We start from the raw sequence: 10,398 nt of genomic DNA, 5'->3' as shown, positions 1-10,398 counted from the left end.
TGTGTGTGTGTGTGTGTGTGTGTGTGTGTGTGTGTGTGTGTTTCTCACCTCTTTGCCATTTCAGATGGGCATTTTAAGTGTGAAACATAAAAAACAATAATAATAATATAAAGAATTAAGTGTGAAACAGCACCCTCGTGTGTTTCACTGTAAGCATCATGCGGCACTGTGAAGCGTCCATCCAAACACAGCCAGTTAGCCTAAAAATAGAAAAGTATGAGCTCACCACTCTTGAAGAAAAAAGGCCCAACATTTATTTTGCCAAAACCGACAGGGTTGAGATGGGCTGCACTGGGAAAGTATTCTCGTATGACATGTGCCTTTTTGAGAAATGTAACTGTGTGGCCTGGAGATACTGCCTGGTAAAAACCTTTTTGAAACTGCATGACAGCTGTTTTTCAGTCTGAATCAACTATCTGACATTATATGCATTACATATCCTGTCAATGGTGGAAAATAACTAGTGTAAATAGAAAGTAAGTGAACCCCTTGGATTTCTCTGTATTTTTGCACAATTTAGTCAGACAATATTGTCTGATATTCTTCAACATCCCACTAATGGACAAGTTACACCTGCCTGCATGAACAAGTCAGAGTCAGGTTGGAAAAATAAAGGGATATCTATACATTCCAGGACAAATTTCTGGCCATTTTCCCATACAAAACTGTTACATTATGTTAATATTTCAGTAGATTTTTTGATCATGAATTGCTCTCTTCAGTTTATGTCACATAATCTCAATTGCTTTGTGGCCAGGGTTAATCTTAACCATTCTGAAGCATTACTTGTCTGATGTCTGAGACGTTGTGTAGTTCATGTTTTGTGTTTTGGCCGGGGATTTTTGTGTTACACAGTAGGTACAAACTGTGGGGGGATCCCACAATTGTTGCCTCGAGACTTTGGAACAGGTTAACCCCCCCTGACATTCGCACAATTACAGACGTAGCACTTTATAAATCTAACCTTACCTTTTAGTATAATACATAGTAACATTGTGATATTTTCCTTTCTTCCTCCTGCTTTTACATATCCTTTTCTGATTTTACTGTATGTTGTTTAATTTGTTTCTGAATTTACTGTATGTTATGTTTTTATCCTTGGTCACTTTGGATACCTACTCGTTGTTGTAAAGTGCTACAAAAATACATGTTGATTGATTGATTACAGCTCCCAACTTCTATTAAGCATCTAATGATTGACAGCTATACCCTGAAACTTTAACAAACTACTAACTAACTACTTTAACTAAGAAATGTGTTTGCATGCATTGTGTTCTTAATGAGTAATATCTGTTCAGGCCCAAGGGCAGCAAAAAGACTACAGATCACAGTGATCCTTACTCCATGCTTCACTTTAAGCATGATGTTAAGGTTATTAGTTTGTTTTGATTTATTACTCCCAAGTCTAACAAAATATAGTCTTTTGTTTCAAGTTTTCTCAGAACATTGTTCCAGGAACATAATAAAACATTCGGGTTACCAATGTGTGGTGTACAATATCATAAATGTATTTTAAGGGAGAACCGTGCTTTCTTCTATGGTGCCCTATATTTTTCTCAATGCTGAGACATAAAATCGCGATCTCAGTGACTTTGAGATATTTAGTCAGGTTCTCTACTTTAACCCGAGTGTCCTCTTCCACCTATTTCAACCTTTCTTTGCCATCTTGCTTCATCTGAACTACTCTAAAACCACATTTGAATGACAGTTGATTCACATCAGCATGTAAAGAGATGAGTGTCAGTAATCCTTATTTTCCATGTGTTTTGTACAGAACAAGGCACAACTAAGCACTAACTACAATTTCAATTTTCTTTGTCTATACACACATATATAATGTAGATTTAATATGGTAGTGTGCAATTGGGCATTAGTTATAGACTACAGCATGAGTTAACGGGAGATGTGCAATCATTATCAACATGAAGAGCAATACAAGGGGGAGGATGTGCTGTGGGTTCTCTTCTGTTCTTCTGTGAACGTGTGGAAAGGTGGGGGGGGGGTATTGTGTTTAGTTATTAAATGTTCATTGAAGCATTGGATGAGATAATGTATGATTAGGTTTTGTGTAGGTTAACTGTATGTTTATTGTGTGTGTATGCGCATTTGTCGCCATTTGTTTCTCTCGAATGCCCAAGAGAAAATTCAAGGCAGGAGGCAATAAAGGCTTATCTTATCTTATCTTATCTTATATTATCTTATCTTATCTTATCAACTCAATGATGAAAAAAATCAAAGTTGCATTAGCTTTTTTAAAGGTCATTTTTGAAGGGGTTCACAAACTATTACCTATTGGAGTTTTGAATAGTGAGATTATTTGATAAATAGGTCAATTTGGAAATTTTTTCTGCTACCTTATTCTGCCTCTTCTCTACATTCCAGAGGGAAATACTTTGCAACATAAGATTTAAGATATGAAACACATTATAGCCTGCATTTAGAAAATATGATACATTTATATACATTAAACAACCTGTCAGTATATAAAGTAGTTAAAATGACATAAATTAGCTACAAGATTAATATTTCTGACATATTGTGCATCAGTATATTGAAATACTAATAATTTAATAATATGTTCATAACATAACACAGACAGGAGCCATACTTTCACTTTTGATACTTAAAGTACATTTGGCTGATAACTGAGAGCTGCAGTCAATTGTTTTTATTATCAATTAATTAATTTACCAATTATGTTGTTTCAATTAAGTTCCCGGAGCCGACAGCAATATTTTTTTCATAGGTTGTGTTTTGTCTGACCAACAATCCAAAACCCAAACAGATTCAGTTTACTATCATGGAAGGACATTGAGATTGAAATGTGGCTAATGGTACAACAGCAGGTGCCACTTGAAAGTGAAAAACAGTGAAGTCATTTCAAACATAATTTCCCCTACCCAAATATTATAGCTATTCTTATTTTGTAGCTAACATGGCTATTGTCAGCCTAGCCACCATAGCCAGTTGGACTAATCAATTACAGGAATTTAAAACAACAACTTAAGAGCAAACTTAAACTATTTTACTTATTTTTGGCATGTTAGATTGCAAAACGTGATCACACATTACATCATATAAAACTCCACATAGTGGAACATTAACCAGGCATTAATACGTATGGCATATTATTCATTACTCCTGATTTCCACCAACTGCGAAACAGCTGCGGATCCATTCCGGAACAGCAGCGGAGTCAATAGGTTTCCATTAAAGTCAATGTGTGTATTTTCAGGCAGATTTTGAATGCAAAACTACTTGCAATTGAGTATTTTCACATTGAGGTAATGCTACTTGAGCAAATGACCTGAATACTTCTTCCATTACAGCATTCTATATACTGTATTGCTGTCATTATGTAGTATGTGAAGAGTATGTGCTCAGACAAAAGCATCTTGGTGCCCTCAGACTGAGTATTAACTACAATGTCCATAAGAAAATTAACCTGGATTGGAGTTCTGTCATTATCTCCCATCTTCCCTGGTATCAGTCTGTGATGCTGTAGAGTTAAGCAAGGCTTCCTTGGTCTTCTTTGTCTTCCTCTCTTTCTGTGTGGTTGTGTGTGTGTGTGTGTGTGTGTGTGTGTGTGTGTGTGTGTGTGTGTGTGTGTGTGTGTGTGTGTGTGTGTGTGTGTGTGTGTGTGTGTGTGTGTGTTGGGCTTGTCTGTGCATGCTGCCTGGCCACATTCCTTGTGGTCTGCTGGAGATACTGTAATTCTGCTCTGTCTCTTTGCTCTTTCCAGATAAAACTCACCACTTAAACACATGACATTCACACTTGCATTTGGTCTTTTAGACAGTTTGACTATTTTTCATTTGGTTGCGTACATGGGATGACGAGTATCCAGAGCCCCTTACAGTACCGTGTGTACATGTTAAGCACGGGTGGCCGCAGTCAGAGCTGAACTCTTTGCCTTGCTGGTGTGTCCAGCTTGCTGAGTTATGTAAAGGTGTACGGAGGCTTGAGGTCACACCAAGAATAATCCCCTGAGATGTATTAGAAAGTACTCTGGCATCCCTGACTAGCCTGCCAATGGGAAGTTATGCATAGTTGAATGAGACGTTGGCCCAAATGCTTTGAATTCACAAATACAGGAGCCAAGACTATGTCATATCCTTGTTTTCTTGAGTAAACATGAGCGCCTGTCCCTGAATTTTAATGCCACATTTCTCTCATTTGTGGTCAAAACTATGTCTTCATCTACGCTTTGCTTTCTCTCCTTGGCATCCGAGAGACATTTTGGTTGCATTGTACAGTGCTTAAAGCTCTTTTTCTGCATGTAAAACATTTTTTATTACATGCCGTTTCATTTCAGGCCCACAATGTAGAAGGGAAATTCACTCAGATTACAAAAAAACAACACAAACATATTTCCTCACTTTCCTTCAGGGTTATCAAACAATGCAGAGCGTTTTGGTGTTTCTTATTCCATGTTTTGAGTCTTTGACATTTCAGCCACTACTAATACAAAAGTGATATTTAAAAACTCAAAGGAAGCGTTTCTTTCCAGAAGCAGTTTCCTGGTTATTTAGGATAATTCACAGACCTCACTGTGTGCAGTGTTCATGGGAAAGTGATCTGCTATTGTGATAATCAAGGGATTGTTTGAGTTACACACTGGAATACTCAAATGCCATGATATGTTGCTTTTTGATGATAGTATCATAATAATATTTGAGGTTTTGACTGGTTGGTAAGACAAATGTGAAAAACTAATTTCAGGCTCAAGGATATTGTGGTTGGCATTTGTCAAGAAGTCCTTCAAACCATACGACAATATATGTTGTTTATTCTACCCTCTATGACCCATAGGAGCATTTCCTAAAAAAAAGCGCCCCTAGCAGTGGCAGGAAACACAATCCAAAGGAGTGTTTTTAAAGGAACATGGTTTTAAACACATCGTTAATGTTGTGAAACGTTCACAGTTTGGTCAGGTTTAGGCAACACAACTACTTGGTTATGTTTACAATAAAACATAAATATGGGTCGAAATTGTTGATTGTATAAACGACTTCCGAAGTTGTTTTGAAGAGGATAGGCTCTATTTTTCCCCAGTTTTTGACATTTATAAATAAATCAATCAAGGAAGTAATTGTAGTTCCAATGTGGACTATCCAGAGAAACCAGGACATTATTTTGGAAATGGCTCCTCAAAAGTGTGCAAAAGGAACTTTTTCCACAGCAATGTTGGTTAAGGCAGCAGAAAACAGACAGATATCTTAAAACTTGAGCACATTATGCTCTTTGATAAATTGGGTAAACCAATTCTTTAAAACTAGTATGTTCTCGCTTGCTACATTTAGGGGATTGGAAATGTGTGTCTTGCACCCTGATGGAATGACTGTTCTCAGTTATTCTTTTTTCTACAAGTTCTTGGCAACAACGTAACAGGATGAAGGATGTTGATTTTGTCTCCCTCTTTGACATCATCACTGAGTCTCTGCTTCTTTGTCGGGATCATTGTCCTCAGTGCCAAAACAATCTCTGCTGTCGCTTGGCTCATTACATTAATTAAAAGCAAAACACACAGGCACACACACACAGAAGCACAACTTTGCGTGTCTAGGCCTACTCCTATGGGGGACACAGTGAGTCAATGCGATTACTCAACCAAAGCATCTGGTTGTTGTCTGAAGTCTGTACGACCCGGCCAACAACCCCCACGCGGCCACATCAGTGTCTATATGATCCACGTCATTAGTGGTTGCGCACACAACACGACACACATTATGGTGTCACTCTCTGACCCCAGCAAAGCTTTGTTGAGGTGGGATTCCCTTGACAAATGACGGCCTCTGGCCCTATCAGTACCAGTAATAACTCCCCAACCACTATCTTCTCTACATTAACAACTCCTATCCCCCCCTTGCCCCCACACACCTGTGCAGGCCCTTGAGCTTACTCATGTTCAAAGTCAAGATGAAAGCTAACGTTTACATCCAGCCACCTGCACATATAAGCAGCAGCCGCTGCAGCAGCACCACCACAACAAGCCCTTCTCCTCCGCCTCCCTTCGCTGACACACACAGCAAGCATCCATCTTGCTCGGCCTCCCGGGGTCTCTAATTAGGCACCGGGTGGGTGACACCCTCCGGAATGTTTATTGTCACATTGCTCAGCTTTCATCCTCTTTTTAAAGAGAGAGAAACAGAGAAGGAGATATAATAGAAAACATGCAGAGAAAGAATGAGATGTGGTTTGTGTACACACCGAGATATTTATTAGGACCAAATGACTGTTAATAGGTTTGTTGCAGTTTATTACAACTTGGGTCTCGCTGTCATATTTTGTGCGTCTTTTCGAGGTGTGACGTGCATGCTACAACAAAAACTAACGGGAAAGAAACACAAGCAGTACGACAATCAAACAGGTAGTAAACAAGCCGAGAGTTATAAACTAAACCACTCAATCTGGTGGTAAAACTGAAACTCTGTCTATAATAATCCCACATTACACCATGTACACACCTATAGTACTGTAGGTAAAGGTGCCTGGTTAGCTCACCTGGTAGAACGGGCGGCCATATGTTAAGGTTTACTCCTCGACACAGCTGCCACGGGTTTGACTCTGACCTGCGGCCCTTTGCTGCATGTCATTCCCTCCTCTATATCCCCTTTCATGTCTTCATTTGTCCTAAATAAAGGTCTCAAATGCCCAAGAAATAATCTTTAAAAAAAACACTGTAGGGACGTTAATAGATCAAAGTTGAACTAGAAAGTCTGTCTGTCAACTCAGCTGGATACTCAGTAAATTTACTATTTGTATTTTTGTGGGGGTTTGTTCTAAACATGTCTACTCGTGTTTCTTGTCCTGTCAGATTTAATTTTAGCAATGTCACCCTGCTCTAAGACGCTAACAGTTAACTTGATGAACATACACTTTTTCCTTTTTTAACGAAAAAGAATGATTGCCAAACCTTTGAAAATAAGCCCGAAAACTGTAATACAGATATTATCCTTTTGAACTGGAACAGATGAGCCCATAAGATACTAGAATTATTCTTTAAGATTGGAGGCGGCCTGGATTGATGTGATAACTTTGCATTTTTGTTTTTGTTGGTCCAGTTTGAACAGAGTGGAAGAAGAAGAATAATAGACCTCTAGCCGTCTTTTAACTGCAGTGGTCGCCAGCCATTTGCGTTTCTTGCACTTTGTCCACCAGCCTCAAAAGGGCAAAACTATCAAAGGCCTCAAAAGTTCCAAAACCAAAAACCAAACCTCAAGCATCTCGGTTCTTGTAAACCAGAGCCTGGTCCTTGCATAAGTGATCATTCCATTTTTGGGAAATCGTATAAAAAGGACTGATATATTGGTTGGTGCCGTAAACTGTATTTAAAAACAGGGTGCTACTGCTGAAAAAATGTAGAAAATAATGAAAAACCTCATTTATTGGTTGTGATTTAATTAATTAGATTGTATTTGGAGTTGAAGTTCTAATGGGGAATTGCTTTAACAAACATATGTCTTTATCACATACAAAAAAAAAGAAGAAATGTGACCTATCACACTTCTGGAAAATGTACTGTGATCTTACTAAACATCCATTCTTCACTGACTTGACTTTTCCTCATAATGTAATAGAACAAAATAAGTAAGGTTTCTTTTTCTGATTTACCCTTTACTGCCAACAAAGATAAAGAGATCATGGCTAACAAGATCACCATCATCCTTCTTCCAAGTCAGAAATATCTTTGCATTTACATCACAGCACAGGAAAAGAGCCAGAAGCCAGATGATTGCTGCCAGCAGTACCTTATTTCCCGGCATGAAACAATGTCCCCAACCCAGTGCTTGGGTTTGTGGGAATCATCCTGGGACAGATCTCTGTTGTGGGCTGACAATGACAGCACATTTGACTTACATTGAAAAACAAAGACCTTCCTCCACAGCGCAGCAAAGTAGGGTCTGGCTAGTCCACACAGCATTCTGGGATGGGAAAGAGTGTGCTCTGGTTTATTGGCATTTCTTTAAACCAATCACAATCATCTTGGGCAGTGCTAAGTGCCGGACAGAACCATGGTGCCTCTGCAAAATAGCCTCGGAAGGAACTTCTTTTGGTGGAACAAATGTGCGTTCAAAAGTTGTTTTAGTCATGCAACAAAAAAACTCAGACTGGATAGAGAGTCTAGCTAGCTGTCTGGATTTACTCTGCAGAGATTTAAGGAGCAGTTAACCATAGTCCTCATAAATCCACCAAAGTTTAAAATTCTAACACAAAGAAAGCGGAATGTGACGGACATCTGGCCGAAATTAGTGAAATCCGGTAGAATTTCCAGCAGCAACGTAGCAATCCCGGAAGTGGAACGTCGTGGATATATACTAATGTTATAGGAACATCAGCTCTACGACGATTGTAGTACAAAGGACCAAAAGCCATGGTACCAAAGCTTCAATAAGGCCTTTAAACAACAGGTCTTTGCTATTTGGCTGAAATTTACAGATCCTAAATATCTACTTGGGATTTGTTTGCTTTGGAAAATTCTGGGAAACCTTGTTTTGCTGAAACAGAACAAATTAAATTATGTGAAGGTTTTCTTTACATTTGGAAGTGGTTTGTTTTCTTTTGAGAGTTTTCTGAGCCTGGTCATCAAAGCATAGAAAGTGGCCAGCAACACACTAAATAAACTAACCAAATGCACTTTTTGTGCACAAACAACTCCAGGAGGGTTTGACTTTTTGGGGTATATTGATGCCAGACTCATCTTTCAAAACATATTTCTGATCTGCTAGTAAAGTATAAACCACCCAGACCTCTCAGGTTGTCTGGGACAGGTCTGCCTCCTGTCCCCAGACTCAGAACTAAACAGGGGGAAGCAGCGTTCAGTTTTTATGCTCCACATATCTGGAACAAACTCCCAGAAAACTGCAGATCTGCCGCTGAAGACCTTTCTTTTTGATGTTGCCTTTCTTATACTGCTTATACTGAAGTTGATTTTTGTTGAGACTGTATGAATATCAGCAAGGGTAAGATCAAAATTAAATGACTTGATTAGACAGTGATTTGATGGGTCTGATGAACATTTCTAAACAATTAAGCAACGAAAAGGGGAAATTTTATCATTATTGTTGTCTAAAACAAATATTGAAGTGAACTAAGTGACGTGGTACAATTTGGGTTGTTTCTGTTAACAATTTGTGAGATTAGGGTTGTGGCCATTCTGGGGGTATTTCTGAACGCCTTATATATATATATATATATAAGCCTTATAGTGATAACTATATTATAGTGTAAAGAGAAGTACTTCCACTCTTGGTTATGGGTAACCAGAGTACAAAGTCACATGATCCTGCAAGGGCCCGTGGTGGATGATATGGTAAAGAAATATGGTTCTGCCCGTATAGAATGCCTACCATATTGGTCAACAAAGTTTGGGTTTCCACAAAATGGTTATTGCGCTCCAAAAACTTGTGTGGGGCTGCGGCTTATACACTGTCCCATGCTAGCAGCCTAAAATCTGCTATTTTATCTGCTTTATATGTTTAACTGTTTTTAACTGCTCTTTAATGTTTAATTTCTTGCTGAAATGTGCTATACAAATAAAGATGTCTTGCCTTGCCTTGTCTTTTGGTTTTTCCGCCTTTGTGATTGTCTGATGTCTTTCCCCTGTTTCCAGCCCTTGTGTCATCTGTGCCAAGTTTTACCTTGTTAGTTCCTGTATTTAGTCTCTGTGTTTTCTTTGTCTGTTTTCAGGTCATAGTTTTTGTTTTGTGTTTGTGGATTCTACCCCGTTGTCTTTGTTTACCAGTCTTTTGCTTTCTGCATTTTGGAGGGATTTTGCCTGCTGTGTTTAGGACTCCTTTTGTTTGGTATGAACTTTATGTTAATAAAATCCTCAAGCTCAACACTACCTGTCTCTGCATTTGGGTCCGCATTCTCTGAATCTTATGACAGAATGACCTGACCACAAATATGGACCCAGCAGAGAGGCGTCTCTTCTCGGAGAAGGTTGCCCAGTTCAACCTGACTGTGGCAAAATTGTGTAACTCCAAACCTAATCAGTGTGCTCCTATCCCGGATAGGATCTCCACACAGCAGCAGTGGTTCAAGGAGAGACCTCAGATGAGCCATTTTGTTTCCCCACCTCGATGAAATTAAGACGTTAGATTGTTTTCTAAAAATTGATCTTAATTACTCACCCACGAGCCTGCCTGTTGCTTGGGATGTTAGCATCTTGGCTACAGGTTCTTTGTTTTGTTTTTTCCCAGCCTGCTTCTCCTAGTCACAATGTTTCTTATCCTGGAGGAGAGCCGGAAATATACATGACATTTTTCTAGTATTTTGAGGAGGAGGCCAAAGCAGCCAGCCTCCAAGCTGGAAAAAAAGTCCAATACATTTACTAGCAGCTCTCCTGAACTGTCTGTCAGCTATACTGCTTCTTGGTCAGCAGAACACCCCCCC

Source organism: Etheostoma spectabile, chromosome 5, assembly GCF_008692095.1.
Source record: "Etheostoma spectabile isolate EspeVRDwgs_2016 chromosome 5, UIUC_Espe_1.0, whole genome shotgun sequence".
NCBI lineage: Eukaryota > Metazoa > Chordata > Actinopteri > Perciformes > Percidae > Etheostoma > Etheostoma spectabile.
This window is presented reverse-complemented; position numbering follows the sequence as displayed.